The 13,384-nt window shown below is 44.6% G+C and overlaps 1 long non-coding RNA gene across 1 annotated transcript; it reads right to left on the bottom strand.

The window, feature by feature from the left end:
• Positions 1-334: 334 nt before the first annotated feature.
• LOC116661709 lies at positions 335-8,560 on the bottom strand. Its single transcript, XR_004317613.1, has 3 exons — positions 8,410-8,560; positions 3,631-3,638; positions 335-379 (listed from the first exon to the last, which is right to left on the bottom strand). It is a non-coding gene; the product is annotated as an uncharacterized LOC116661709 (long non-coding RNA).
• Positions 8,561-13,384: the final 4,824 nt, after the last annotated feature.

The raw sequence follows: 13,384 nt of genomic DNA, 5'->3' as shown, positions 1-13,384 counted from the left end.
CAAGCAATAGAAATAAAAGGAAGAATAAGTAAATGGGACCTAATTAAACTTACAAGCTTCTGCACAGCAAAGGAAACCATAAGTAAAACAAAAAGACAACCTACAGAATGGGAGAAAATTTTTGCAGATGAAACCACCAGAGGCTTGATATCCAGAATATATAAGCAGCTCATACGACTTACTAAGAAAAAAAAACAAACAACCCAATCCAAAAATGGGCAGAAGACCTAAACAAGCAATTCTCCAAGGAAGAAATACAAATGATCTATTATCACTAATTATCAGAGAAATGCAAATCAAAACTACAATGAGGTATCACCTCACGCCAGTCAGAATGGCCATCATTTAAAAGTCCGCAAATCACAAATGCTGGAGAGGACTGTGGAGAAAAGGCTGTGGGAATACAGTTTGGTGCAGCCACCATGGAAAACTGTATGTCGATTCCTCAAAAGACTAGGAATAGACTTACCATATGGCCCAGGAGTCCTGCTCCTGGGCATATATCCAGAAGGAATCCTACTCCAAATGACACCTGCACCCCAGTGTTCATAGCAGCACTATTTACAGTAGCCAAGACATGGAAACAGCCTAAATGGCCATCAACAGATGACTGGATAAAGAAGAAGTGGCATATTTATACAACGGAATACTATTCAGCCGTAAAAACCAACAACATAACACCATTTGCAGCAACATGGGTGTTCCTGGAGAATGTCATTCTAAGTGAAATAAGCCAGAAGGAGAAAGAAAAATACCATATGAGATCGCTCATATGTGGAATCTAATAAATAAATAAATATATAAATAAATAGATAGGTAGATAGATAAATAAGTAGAGAAGTAAATAAATACAAAATAGAAACAGGCTCATAGACATAGAATACAAACTTGTGGGTTGCCAAGGGGGAGGAGAGTTGGAAGGGACAGACTGGGATTTCAAAATGTAGAATAGATAAACAAGATTAGACTGTATAGCACAGGGAAATAAATACAAGATCTTATGGTAGCTCACAAAGAAAAAAATGTGACAATGAATATATATATGTTCATGTATAACTGAAAAATTGTGCTCTACACTGGAATTTGACACAACATTGTAAAATAAATGTTAAAAAATATTTTAAAAATAAATATCCATCGACAGATGACTATATAAAGAAGTTGTAGTGTATTTATACAATGAAATACTACTCAGCCATAAAAAAGAATGAAATAATGCCATTTGCAGCAACATGGATGGACCTGGAGATTGTCATTCTAAGTGAGGCAAGCCAGAAAGAGAAAGAAGAATACAAATGATATCACTCATATGTGGAGTCTAAAAAAATGACATAAATGAACTTATTTACAAAACAGAAATAGACTCACAGACATAGAAAACAAACTTATGGTTACCAGAGGGGACAGAGGTGGGAAGGGATAAATTGGGAGTTTGAGATTTACAGATAGTGACTACTGTATTTAAAATAGATAAACAACAAGTTTCTACTGTATAGCACAGGGAACTATATTCAACAACCTGTGGTAACCTAGAATGAAAAAGAATATGAAAAGGAATATATGTGTGTATATGTATGACTAAAACATGATGCTGTGCACCAGAAATTGATATATCATTATAAACTGACTACACTTCATTTAAAAAAAAACCATAATGAGATATCACCTCACACCAATTAGGATGGCTATTATCAAAAAAACGAAAGATAAGAAGTGTTGGCAGGGATGTGGAAGAAAGGGAACACTGGTGGGAATGTAAATTGGTGCAGCCACTATGGAGGACAGTATGGAGGTTCCTCAAAAAACTAAAAATGGACCAGAAATCTATGATCCAGAAATCCCTCTTCTGGGTATAAACCCAGAGGAAGTGAAAGTACCTCAAAGAGAGATCTTCACCCTCATGGTCATTGCAGCATTATTCACAACAGCCAAGACATGGAAACAACCCAAGTGTCTGTTGACAGATGAATGAATCAAGAAATGTGGTGTAGCTATACAGTGGAATATTATTCAGCCTTGAACAAGAAGATTCTGTCATTTGTGACAACACGAATGAGCCCGAAAGACATGATGCTAATTGAAATAGTCCAGACCCAGGAAGAAAAAAGTCTTCATGATTTCATTTATATGTGAAATTGAAAAAAGTCAACTCAGTGGAGGTAGAGAGTAGAACTGCGGTTACCAAGGGTGGGGAGGTAAAGGGGAGATGCTGGTCAAAAGTCAAAGTCAAAGGTTGGTCAAAGGGTATAAAGCTGTAGTTACATAGAATAAGTAGGTCTAGAGATCCTACTTACAACATGATGGCAAGAGTTAATGGTACTGGATTAAATACTGGAAATTTGCTAACAGAGTAAGTTTCAGGGGCCCTCATCACATATGTCCACAAAAAATGGTAACCATGTAAGATGATACATCAACTTGATGGCAGTGATCATTTCACTACATAAATCAAATCTCCACTTTGTACACCTTAAATGTATACAGTATTTATTTTTTTAAAAAATATGTCTGCTGAACTGAACGAAAGAGGCCATGATTGTACACTAACTTTTATTGGTTTCACTGCATTCTTCCCTATTAAATGTTGATACAGCCTTACTGGGGAGGAAGGTGGGTCTACAATACATAAGAAATTATAATTCAGATTTATTCAGCAATTATCAAGTGGAAGATTAACGCTATTTTCTTCTTTTTGAGTCTTTGATTTTAAATTCTCTTACCTTTATATCCTCATATTTCTGTGCTTTTAGATTTCGGTGTTTCGAGTCGCTAATAACTAAAAAAACCCTTAAGTGTTATTCTCAGATCACAAACACTGTCCCTCTTCAACCTACCTGAAAAGTATCTGAAATGAGTGAACCCTTCATCCCCTAAAAACCAAGCCTGGAAGTGTTGGTGAAGAGGCACAATCGTACGGAAGTTACAAATAAGCAAAAACAGGAGTTCTGCTGCACGTGACTTTAAATTTTTAAATATTAACCAACCTTGAGCTTTTCTAAAAATTAACCTGAGAATCAAAAGGGCAAGTTGCTGCTGAAAACCCAACTCTAATGTAGCCAGCATGAGAAAAATAAAAGGAGGAACGGAGACCACAGGCAGTTCCGTGATTTGCCAGAATTAAAACTGAGAATTAGAATAATAATTGGAGTCAAGATTCCAATTCCCAAATGTACCAGGGAATTTTGCCATTTCAGTATAGCGATCACATCCCAATAATGACCATGCAGTGCTCTCTCGCCGCGGGGCAGTTTCGGTCACGAATCACTCAGACTGCAGCACAGAACAACACACCTGGCTCTTTGCCGCTGCCTTCTGCTTGGTGGCTGTATATTTATATCCAGCCTCCACCGTCACTCCTCCTAACTCAGCGTGCCCTGGACAACGTTGCGCCAATCAAATACGATGCACAGTATCAAACCTAAAAACTGAAATAATGTGAAAAATGCAAAAATAGATAGCATGTTTTATCTTTTGTGTTTAAAGACATCTTAATTTTCCAAGGTCTTTCGGAGCCTGGGCCCATCTTGGTTCCTCCAGATCCCGGAGAACGCAGAGTCAACCTCGAAGTCCAGCCGCAGCTCCTTCACAATCACGGAACCAGGATGTTGGCTCTGCCTCCACTACCCACACCAGGGAACCTCGTCCGCAGTGGGAACCCCGTCCGCAGCAGGAACACATGAGAAGTCGCCACCAGCCTCAGGACATGGTCACCGGATAACACACAGACGTCACTTCATACAGCTTGTCGAGCATGGAAATGAATGAGGTGGGTCTCATCAATGCCGTTTTAGTTTAGGGAACTGAGGCTGGGCCAGGTGAAGGCATCCACCCAGACCCCATGGGATTCCACCCACCACAGCCCGGGCGCTCCCGCCAATGCCTTCCCCCTAGAGGTGGGCAGTGACAGCAGCTCCCTGACCGTCCTCCCACAGGGAAACCTGTGCTCTTGGCTCTTCATTGGTATCTATTCACACTTTCACTAAAAAGACGCTTTTCTTCTTTTTTTTATTTAAGTATAGTTGATTTACAATGTTGTGTTAGTTTCTGGTGCACAGCATAGCGATTCAGTTATGTATATGTGTATATATATATATATATATATATATATATATATATAATCTCCATCGCATATATATGTATGATCATGTGTATATATATAAAATGATCTTCATCGTTAATCTGATTTTTTTTTATGTTTCATTGAGTCACGTTTTAAATGACCACCAACACAGAGAAGAAAAAAAGACTTCCAATGTTGAATAAACATTCCTTCTGAATCCAGTATCATGCGACCAGATAACCAGACGGACCATTTTTTCCTGAATGGATCTATATATTTTTTGTTCAGAGAACTGATTTCCTCTTGAATCCATGTCAGCACAGTCTATGAGTCTATCTTGGTTCTGTGCAGAAAAGGATTTCTTTTCCTTTCATTGTGATGCAGGAGCCCTGACATCTACATATGATTTTAGGGTAAAAACCTGATTTTAAGGACAAAGAAGCTTTTGTTTTTTTCCTCTCTAACCCAGCATCTCTGCCCACTCCAGATATGAGGAGACTTGGATTCCTTCCACATGCCCCAGGGTATTGTCAGCATCTGCATGTTCAAAGCTGCTTGTAGACTGTTCTGTGTTTTACTATCAGAAAGGGCTGCGTGTTAAGGGTAGACCTGGAAATCTCTCATATCACTTCGGCTCACGTTTCACTGGCAAGAACTTAAACACAGTTCTGCAAGTGAGGCTTGAAACACGGTCCCTCGCCGAGAGGCCACACGTCCGCCGACAGCTAGATTATCACGTTGCGAGAATGGAAGCACAGATTTGGTGGGCAGCCAACTGCCTTCACACGGGGGTGTGCTCACAGTCCTGGGTGTAAGCGTATGCAGCGCAAGTCCACACTACACAAAAGAAACAACGAACCAAGGAGAGAAGACCTGAGGAACTCAAATACACAATAAACAAAACGCTGTTTTCCCCACGTGTGACTGTGAGCCTGAGTCTTCCAGCCGCTTACTGCCAATCCCTGTTTCCTTTGGACCAACCTTTTGAGAACGAAAGGACACAACACCTTTCTGAGCATATGGAAATAGGATTCATCTCAGAAGAAGAGTATCAGATAATAAAAATATTGCTGCGTGACCCAGAGGGTCAAGGACATACCCAGGATGCTTCCAAGTCCTGCAAATGATGCTGAAATCAAAACGAAATTTAAGACCCTTCAAACCCAAACATACGGGCCTTCGACACACATATGGTTTCCATCTCCAGCTGAGAGAGCTGGATCTAAATGGAGTTTCAAAGCACATATGCAGTTTCATAAATAGAATTAGGTAGATCAGGATAATTTCCAACCCAATGTCCTTTGCACAACTAAAGATCTGCTGTTCTAAAATCTAGTCTTTGTTAAAGTTTCCTGGCTGGTCTCGGATTCTCATAAAATTTGGTTTTCACATGTGCTGGGGAAGCTTTAAAGGTTTGCTCTGTGAGGAGGCTGATGAGAATGCCAGAATTTTCATCTTGGGGATAAAGTACATAACTAAGCCCTCCACAATTTGAACATTTGAAAAGTGTTTCAGTAACTCGGATTTGGGGGGTTGACCTTTCAGTAAAAGGTACAGGCCGTTGAAAGAGACTGACCAACGGAACAGTGATCAAAGTTAAAGCTAAGGTATTTCTGTGGGCAAGAGGAATTTATAGAATCTAGAATTGTAGCTCTTTCTGGTTCCTCTGTTAAGAGGCAGCAGTCAGCCTCATCTAAGGACCATAAACATGAAAATATAAAAGAAAAATCGAAAATTATGAATCTAAACCAAGTAAAGGAGTTGTGAGGATGTATCCTGGGGACCTGATGGTCCCTATTTCTTCTAAAATTAAACAGCCACAGCTTAACTCTCAATTTTATCAAGGCAATGGAGACATATGTCAGAAAAGTCCCAGCTGAGGGATTTTGTACATGGAAATTTTATATCCTGTCTATTTCATTTCATAAATGTGCTCTTTTAACACATTGTGTTCCAGGAAACCTCTGTTTGATTGGGGGGGGGGGGCATGGTTTAACGGTTTGATTCTCCACTGCCTTTGGGCTGGGGGTGGCTGATTTAGCATGCCCGGTTTCGTGATATGACTCCTCTAATTGCTATGGGTCTAGAAAGAAGAAAAAAAGGCTAGAATGTTACTTCCGCTTCCCATTGGTAAACTGACAAACACTTTATCATTTTAATAGATTTCTATCCATCCAGCATTATCTAAATATAATAGTCATGAAATCATTAATGAACATATTCCAAGGAGGTCTCTCACATTAACCATATCAACTGTACAAAAACAGGATTTCTCAGAGAATTTCCAACCTTGTTCCCTTGCTCTGTGATACAGAGGCTTGACAGTAATTGTCTGGATGAATTAATCTACTTTGTTCAGAGAAGGCTGGAAGCCAGCCAGTGTGCAAGTCTTACAGGTAAGTGATTGAAACTGTGTCTCCATATGAAATTAAGATGGTGCAACTACCAGGTGAATTCAGAATGCTCTCAAACTAGTCTACAAAGTCACGGCGGGAGAGTGGACAAATGCATGTCTTGCAATGTGCGTTCTCTCCTCTAGAGCACAGTTTCTTAGGACTTAGAGGACCTGGTAATTAGAAGCATGTTCAGTCCACCCTCTTCTCTATAGTTGGTGAGAATGAGGTTCAGAGAGGGGAAGCGACTTGCCCCAGCTCACGGCCCCCTCGGACGCCCCTTCCAGGGCTCCACTCTCATCACATAACCTGCTGCCAAACCTTCCCGATACACATCTGGAGGAAAACTCATTGTGCCAATCCTGAGAGCCCACAGTCAATGCTGCAATAACCTCAGTTTGTAGTCAACCATTTCCAAAGCTAAGAGGAGGTCACGGCAGTGGAAAATGTGGCCAGTCACCAGGCATCATGGAAGGAAGAGAAGATTCTCCAGGGAAACGGGCTTATGCACAGGCTGCAGCCCTTCTGAGTCAGGCTAATGGGATCTTCTTGGAGTCTCCTGGAAAGAAAGAAAGAGGGAAGATTGCATTTTCTCTCTCTTTTCTCAATAAGACAAGTCAATGTTGGCAGCCCACCCGCCTGGAAAACGGGATTAACAGCCCCAAGGACCCGTGAGCATCCTTCTTCCAGGGACGGGGTCACTGAACCCACAGACAGCCCTAAAGCTCCATGTTGAGGGGATCAAAACCAGCCTTTTTGTCTGGGAGAGGTGTCAGCTTGGGGTGGTCCTCTCCTTCTTCAAAGGTGGAACTCCAAATGCCAGCTTAGAAAGGTGGCATTTAGTTAGACAGACCCTCGGGCTCTTTGTCGGGCAGTTGGAAGGTTTCCTTTCTCACGAAGTAATCCTCCTCTATCCCAGCGTTACTTCTGCGCTTCCGTCTCTGTGAAGGGGTTTCCTAGAAGCAGGACAGACGACACAGCTGAGTAGGGTCACCCACCTGCTCTTCACGCGCAATTTGGCTTTGTTACTGGAATGAACGCATCCAGGTGGCGCCAGCTGCCCCTCTGGTGGGATGTCCGAGCCACAGGAGCAACCTCAAAGGACACGGGATGGAGACTTAGACATGGGTCACCGTGGGGAGTCACACACAACACACAGGACGAGCCGTCCCAGACCTTGTGGTTCTTGGTGCCAGTGGGTGAGCTGCGCTGAGCAGACGTTGTTGACCAGGACCCCGTGCTTTTTCTCCACTGCCAACGTGACTTTCTAAACAGCAGTCTCTATGACTAACTGGCATGGTCCTTCTTAACTCATCGTCACCATTCAATCAAGATACAGTCACTTAGTGCTTTATTCTGCACTGTATTCAGCACTCTTTAAGCTTCCAAGAGCAAATATGTGAATTCTCTACACCCTGATCACCCTGGGGGCTGCCTTCCCTCCTCCTGCCTCTCTACCAGCAGTCCCACTTGGCTGGCATTCAGAGCAGACAGTGGACCTGACCAGAATGGACACACAGTGTCCACAGCTTTCCTGGGCTGTTGTGACATGTGTTTAATTGCTCTGTTTGATGATGACTGTTAGAGGTGGAGCCTGGACTCCCAGTTGCGGGAAAGGTGGACAGAAACACGTAGACTTCACACCACCTCTCCCTTCCCGCTAGCCTGCGGGACCCCTGTGTCAGGTGGGAGGAACTGTTCCAGGACAGTGTACCTGTTAGGCACCAGACGCTTGGGGAGGTGGGGGGCGGTGGGGTGCTCAGAAACCATCCTTCTAGATGCTTCTCTCCAATTCTCTCTGCTGTTATTTCTGTTCCACACCTGTCCCCTTATCACCTAGACTCTTTAAAATGATAGCCACTTAAGAAAAAACAAAACAAAGCGAAAAAAACAGAAATACATAAAGGATACAGAAAATCCTTCCTTTCTTCTAATTCCAAAACATCCCCTGAGGACCCTCTTACACTGCTCGTGGGAATGTAAGTTGGTGCAGCCACTGTGGAAAACAGTATGGAGATTCCTCAAAAAACTAAAAATAGACTTACCAGTATGATCCAGCAATCCCACGCCTGGGCATATAGCCGGAGGGAACTCTAATTTGGAAAGATACATGCACCCCAATGTTCACAGCAGCACTATTTACAATAGCCAAGACATCGACAGATGACTGGATAAAGAAGCTGTGGTATATTTATACAAAGAAATACTACTCAGCCATAAAAAAGAATAAGATAATGCCATTTGCAGCAACAGGGATGGACCTAGAGATTGTAATCCTAAGTGAAGTAAGCCAAAAAGAGAAAGAAAAATGCCAAGTGATATGACCCATATGTGGAATCTTAAAAAAAGAAAAGAAGGGGGAAAAAGACACTAATGAACTCATCTACAAAACAGAAACAGACTCACAGACATAGTAAACAATCTTACGGTCACCAGGGGCTGGAGGGGGTGGGGCGGGCAAGGGGATGGGAGGGGATAAATTGGGAGTTCTAGGCTGTTATCCTCCAGGACAGATGGGAGGTCACCTGACAGGGGTCAGGCCCCCACCCCCGTGACTACCGCTGCCGGGCACCAGAGTCTGGCCAGGGGATTCCAACTCATCTGTTATTTCATTGGCAGTGATTTAAAAAAAAAAAAAAACACCCGTACGTTTATGCTGTTTTCTTCTTTCACCCGCCTTAACAGGTACTATTGCATTTACTCTTCAGAACACCTTTTAGAAAGGAGCTGTGAACAACAGTGCTGTTGCCTCTCCATCCAGGAATACAGCACGCTGTCTGGGTAGCAGACTTCAGAGGTGGGCAGTCCTCCGATGGGTGCGGGATTGTCTGACCCTGCAGACGGGTGTGCTCCGGTCCCCAGACGTCCTGGCTGCTTCTTTTCCCAGGGGCATCAACAGGCAACGTGCAGGCGAGCCGCGTGCTCCCCTCTGCTGTGATTTCATTGCTGAAGCGCTGGGGGAAGGTCACCATCAAATTAACAGAGCGGGGTGACCTGTGGTGGGGTTCACCCGCCAGGGCAGAGGCGGCCGTCGGTCAGCATCCTGGCTGCGTGTGCAAGGCAGCGGGAGGAGGGAGTGCCGGGCCTTCAAGTCAGCCAAACGAAGCAGCACAACCATATCTAGGCAGTGTTTTCTCTTCTAGAAACTAGAAAGGTCTTTAGAGACAGATGGACTTCCGGTTTCCGAAAACTTATGTGAAGCAGGGAGACAAGATGCAATCTGCACGGAAAATCGGTGTCATTTGTGTTTATGCCTTTTTTTTCTTTGCCAAAAAAACAGTAAATTCACTCTTCTTGTGTGATGAAGGCTATGCTCCGTTTTCTTTAAAGTCTAATAATACTTTGGGTAACAAAGTAGAAAAATCTGAACCTTCCCTCTTTTTTTTAGAGAATTGATCAGAGCTGATTCATGAACACATTCATTTATCATGTTAAGAAAGTAGAATTGCTTGTTGGACGGCCGCTCAGTGCCAGGAGTCGACTATGTTAGCCTTTAATCTCTTCGCTCTGTTCCTCCTGAGGTGGGTTGAATTGGGACCATTTTGCAGATGATGAAACTGAGGCCCAGGGAAAATGAAATACTTTTGCTGAAATCACACAACTAGTAAGCATTAGATCTGAGATTCAAAGGTTGTAAGGACAAAGCTCAGGGCAGATCCCCCACGGCCCACTGCGGTATCGGTAAGGATTTTACACACGGCTAAGGTAACAGCACGATAAATCCTCTAACCGTTCTTGAGGGTTGATTCAGTGCCACTGTCACATTTGCACTGTTTGAGAGTGTCCACATTAAATCCTTGCCGTGCCATTGATCCCGCCGTCTACACTCCACGCGTGCTGGTGGAGGTGTTCCTCGTGCATCAGTCCTGGCACCCTGCCTCCTGCTCACGTTCACACCCATTGTAGAGATGAGGAAAGTCGAGCTGAGTCCATAAATCACCCAGTGTCTCACACATCAGTAAATAGTGCCAGAGCCAGGAGACGCTCCAAATTCTCTTAAATTCCCAAGTCCATATCCCTTCTGCTACTTCTCATGTTTCCATCAGTAAAGATAGGAAAGACCCTCCAAACCCCTTTATGTGCTTATTTTAAAATGGAGCTCCCATGGAGGGGGCCGGCCAAGGTCGGAGGTGGGCAGGGAAGAGCCCGGCAGGGGCTTCTGCTCCTGGGAACTGACCATCAGGCAGGTTGCTCTGCAAACGGGGTTGGAGATGCCGGTGCCTCAAAGGGAATACACGGTGTTTCATTTGGAAAATGACCCAAGGACTCAGGGAGAGAAGATTTGGATAAAAAAGGATTGGACCTTTTACGGGAAACATGAGCTCAGAAGTTCTGGCGAGTGACCAGCGTTACTAAATAATGAAACAAGAGCAGGCGGGCGTCAGTTTGAAATGTAAATGGGCGGATGGAGGTGTGCTGCTGTGGTCCAGGAGCCATGACGTGACTGGAATGGTGAGCCCGCCCCCTCACCTGCTCCAAGGAAGGCTCAGGCACAGAGGCCGGGCAAGGCTACCAGATAAGGGACCCGGAACCCCAACCCCGGACTCCGGCTGCTGGTAGTGTTCATGGCCCTGTCCCCTGGGGGCCCTGACCCCATGAGATGGTAAAAAATGATGAGGAACTGCGAGGCATGAGGGGCAGAGGGAAGCCATCTAAAGAAACGTTCCCTGACCAGGCTGCAGGGGACACACTGGAGAAGACCTTTATCCTCCTGTGTGTCCCTGCTTCTCAGGGGCTGGTGTGGGGAGTACCTTTTGTCTCTCCTCCCTTCCTTCTTCCCAGACTCTCCAGTGCTCTTCCTGCCAGTGGATTCCTGTCGCTCAGAGACAGACAGCATCTGCATGCAAAGGAGCAAAAACTACTGACCACCCAGAGGAGCGCGGCAGGGAGGGGAGCCCCCACCTTATCACTCTGGAGATGCCAGGGCCAAAAACACAGATAAGTCCAGTCTGCAGAAGGCAGGAGGTTTCTCCTCCAATGAAACTCTGATCAGAAATCTCTGTTCTGGAAAAATCTGACAGCTTGGAGTGCACACCACAGCATCTTGGATCTGGAACACCTTTTCCACATGGGCAAGAAGCCTCCTCGGTCCTGGAAATTCCCTGGAAAACGGAGGCCATCAGAGCCCCCCCCACACACACACTCTACAGATCTGTTGTTTTTCTCATTCCTGACTGAGACAGTGGCCTGGGTAACTCCAGGGGAAAGCTCGGTTTGTTTGGGGAAATCACAGACACTTCTGTTCAAGGTCAAGGTGGCAGGAGAGGCAGGGAGGCAGTCAGGGGCACCTGCTGTGTGCTTTGGGGGCTTCTGGGGCCCAGGAGACCTGGGTCTACAGTGGGGTGGGGTTAGATGGCAGGGCTGGGGTGGGACAGGTGCCTAAGGAGGTCCTGGCCTAGCCCATCAGGGTGGCAGTGAACATGAACATGTCCAGGATGCAGATGAGCACAGTGTCCTGTGTGACCTTAACGCCACCCTCAGTGCCTGGACAGAGTGAGGTTGGTAGTGGTGGCTGCCTGGCCGCCAGCTGGTTTAGTGGCTGAATCCACCAGGCAGGCTTTTAGCAGCCCTGGGGCTCCTCTGCCCTGAGACAGCACTGTTATCTTCTGCCACTTTTCCCAGAAACTGACAGCTGTGGCCCCATGGCTCTCCCCCCTCCCTCTGCTTCTTCCCCTTCTGTCTGCTCCTCCTCTGCCTCTCCTCCACTTTGTACCTCTCCTCTCCTCCTTGTCCTCATTCTTACCGTCTCTCCTTTGGACCCAAATCAGAAGTGATTCCCTTTCCCAGAAATCTGTGCCCTCCTTATGGGGCCCTCTGAGGTTTTCCCATCTTCCTCAGGCTTCTTCGTGTTTTTCTTTTTCATAGTAGATTGTATTCCTTCTCATCGTTTGCAAATATTTTCTCCCATTCCATAGGTTATCTTTTCATAGCCCTTTGCTATGTAAAAGCTTGTAAGTTTAATTAGGAGCTGGAGGAATTACGCTCCCTGACTTCAGACCCTACGACAAAGCTGCAGTCATCAAAACAGTCTGGCACTGGCACAAAAACAGACACACAGATTGATGCAACAGAAATACAACCCACACACTTACGGTCAATTAATCTACAACATACCAGGCAAGAATGTACAATGGAGACAATTAAATTATGCATCATCTATGGCACCTTCAAACTTCAATGCCAGAGTGAAGTTGTGAAAAGAACATACAGCCTGCAAAGAGTAAAATATTCACTACATGACCCTTTACAGAGAGCCCAGAAATAAACCCACACACTTATGGTCCATTAATCTATGACTAAGGAGACAAGAATATTTGATGGCGAAAAGATAGTCCCTCAACAAGTGGTGCTGGGAAAACTGGACACCTGCTTGTGAAAGAATGAAATTAGAGCATTCTCCAACACCATATATAAAAATAAACTCAAAACGGATAAAAGATCTAAATGTAAGACCAGATAATATAAAACTTCTAGAGGATAAATAGAACACTCTTTGACATACATCACAGTAATATTTTCTGGATTCATCTCCTAGAGTAACGGAAACAAAAGCAAAACTAAACAAATGGGACCTAATTAAACTTAAAAGCTTCTGCATACCTCTGCATTTTGCTGGTAGTTGTGACTGCAAAGGTCAGGGCCCGGAGCAGAAGGGAACAGAGCGGCCGAGAGGAACAGGGACGTGGTGCTTTGTCCCCAGGGATGCCTCCTGACTTCCCGCCACCCTCTCCTCACCCCCACCCACCCCCAGCCCATTGCTTCAGAAAAGCAATGGAAAGCAACTTGTGCACTTGGAGAATCCTGGCTCCTTTCTGAATAGAATCCCATAAAAATGCATAAAAGTAATCCACAATGGAAATCAGAACAGAGTCAATCACCAAACACTGTCTTCTTAGAGAGAAGAAACTGCCTTGGAACTTATGTTTGGTCT

The sequence above is a fragment of the Camelus ferus genome, chromosome 36, assembly GCF_009834535.1.
Source record: "Camelus ferus isolate YT-003-E chromosome 36, BCGSAC_Cfer_1.0, whole genome shotgun sequence".
NCBI lineage: Eukaryota > Metazoa > Chordata > Mammalia > Artiodactyla > Camelidae > Camelus > Camelus ferus.
The sequence above is the reverse complement of the archived record's forward strand: the minus strand, read 5'-3'. Positions and strand labels throughout refer to the sequence as shown.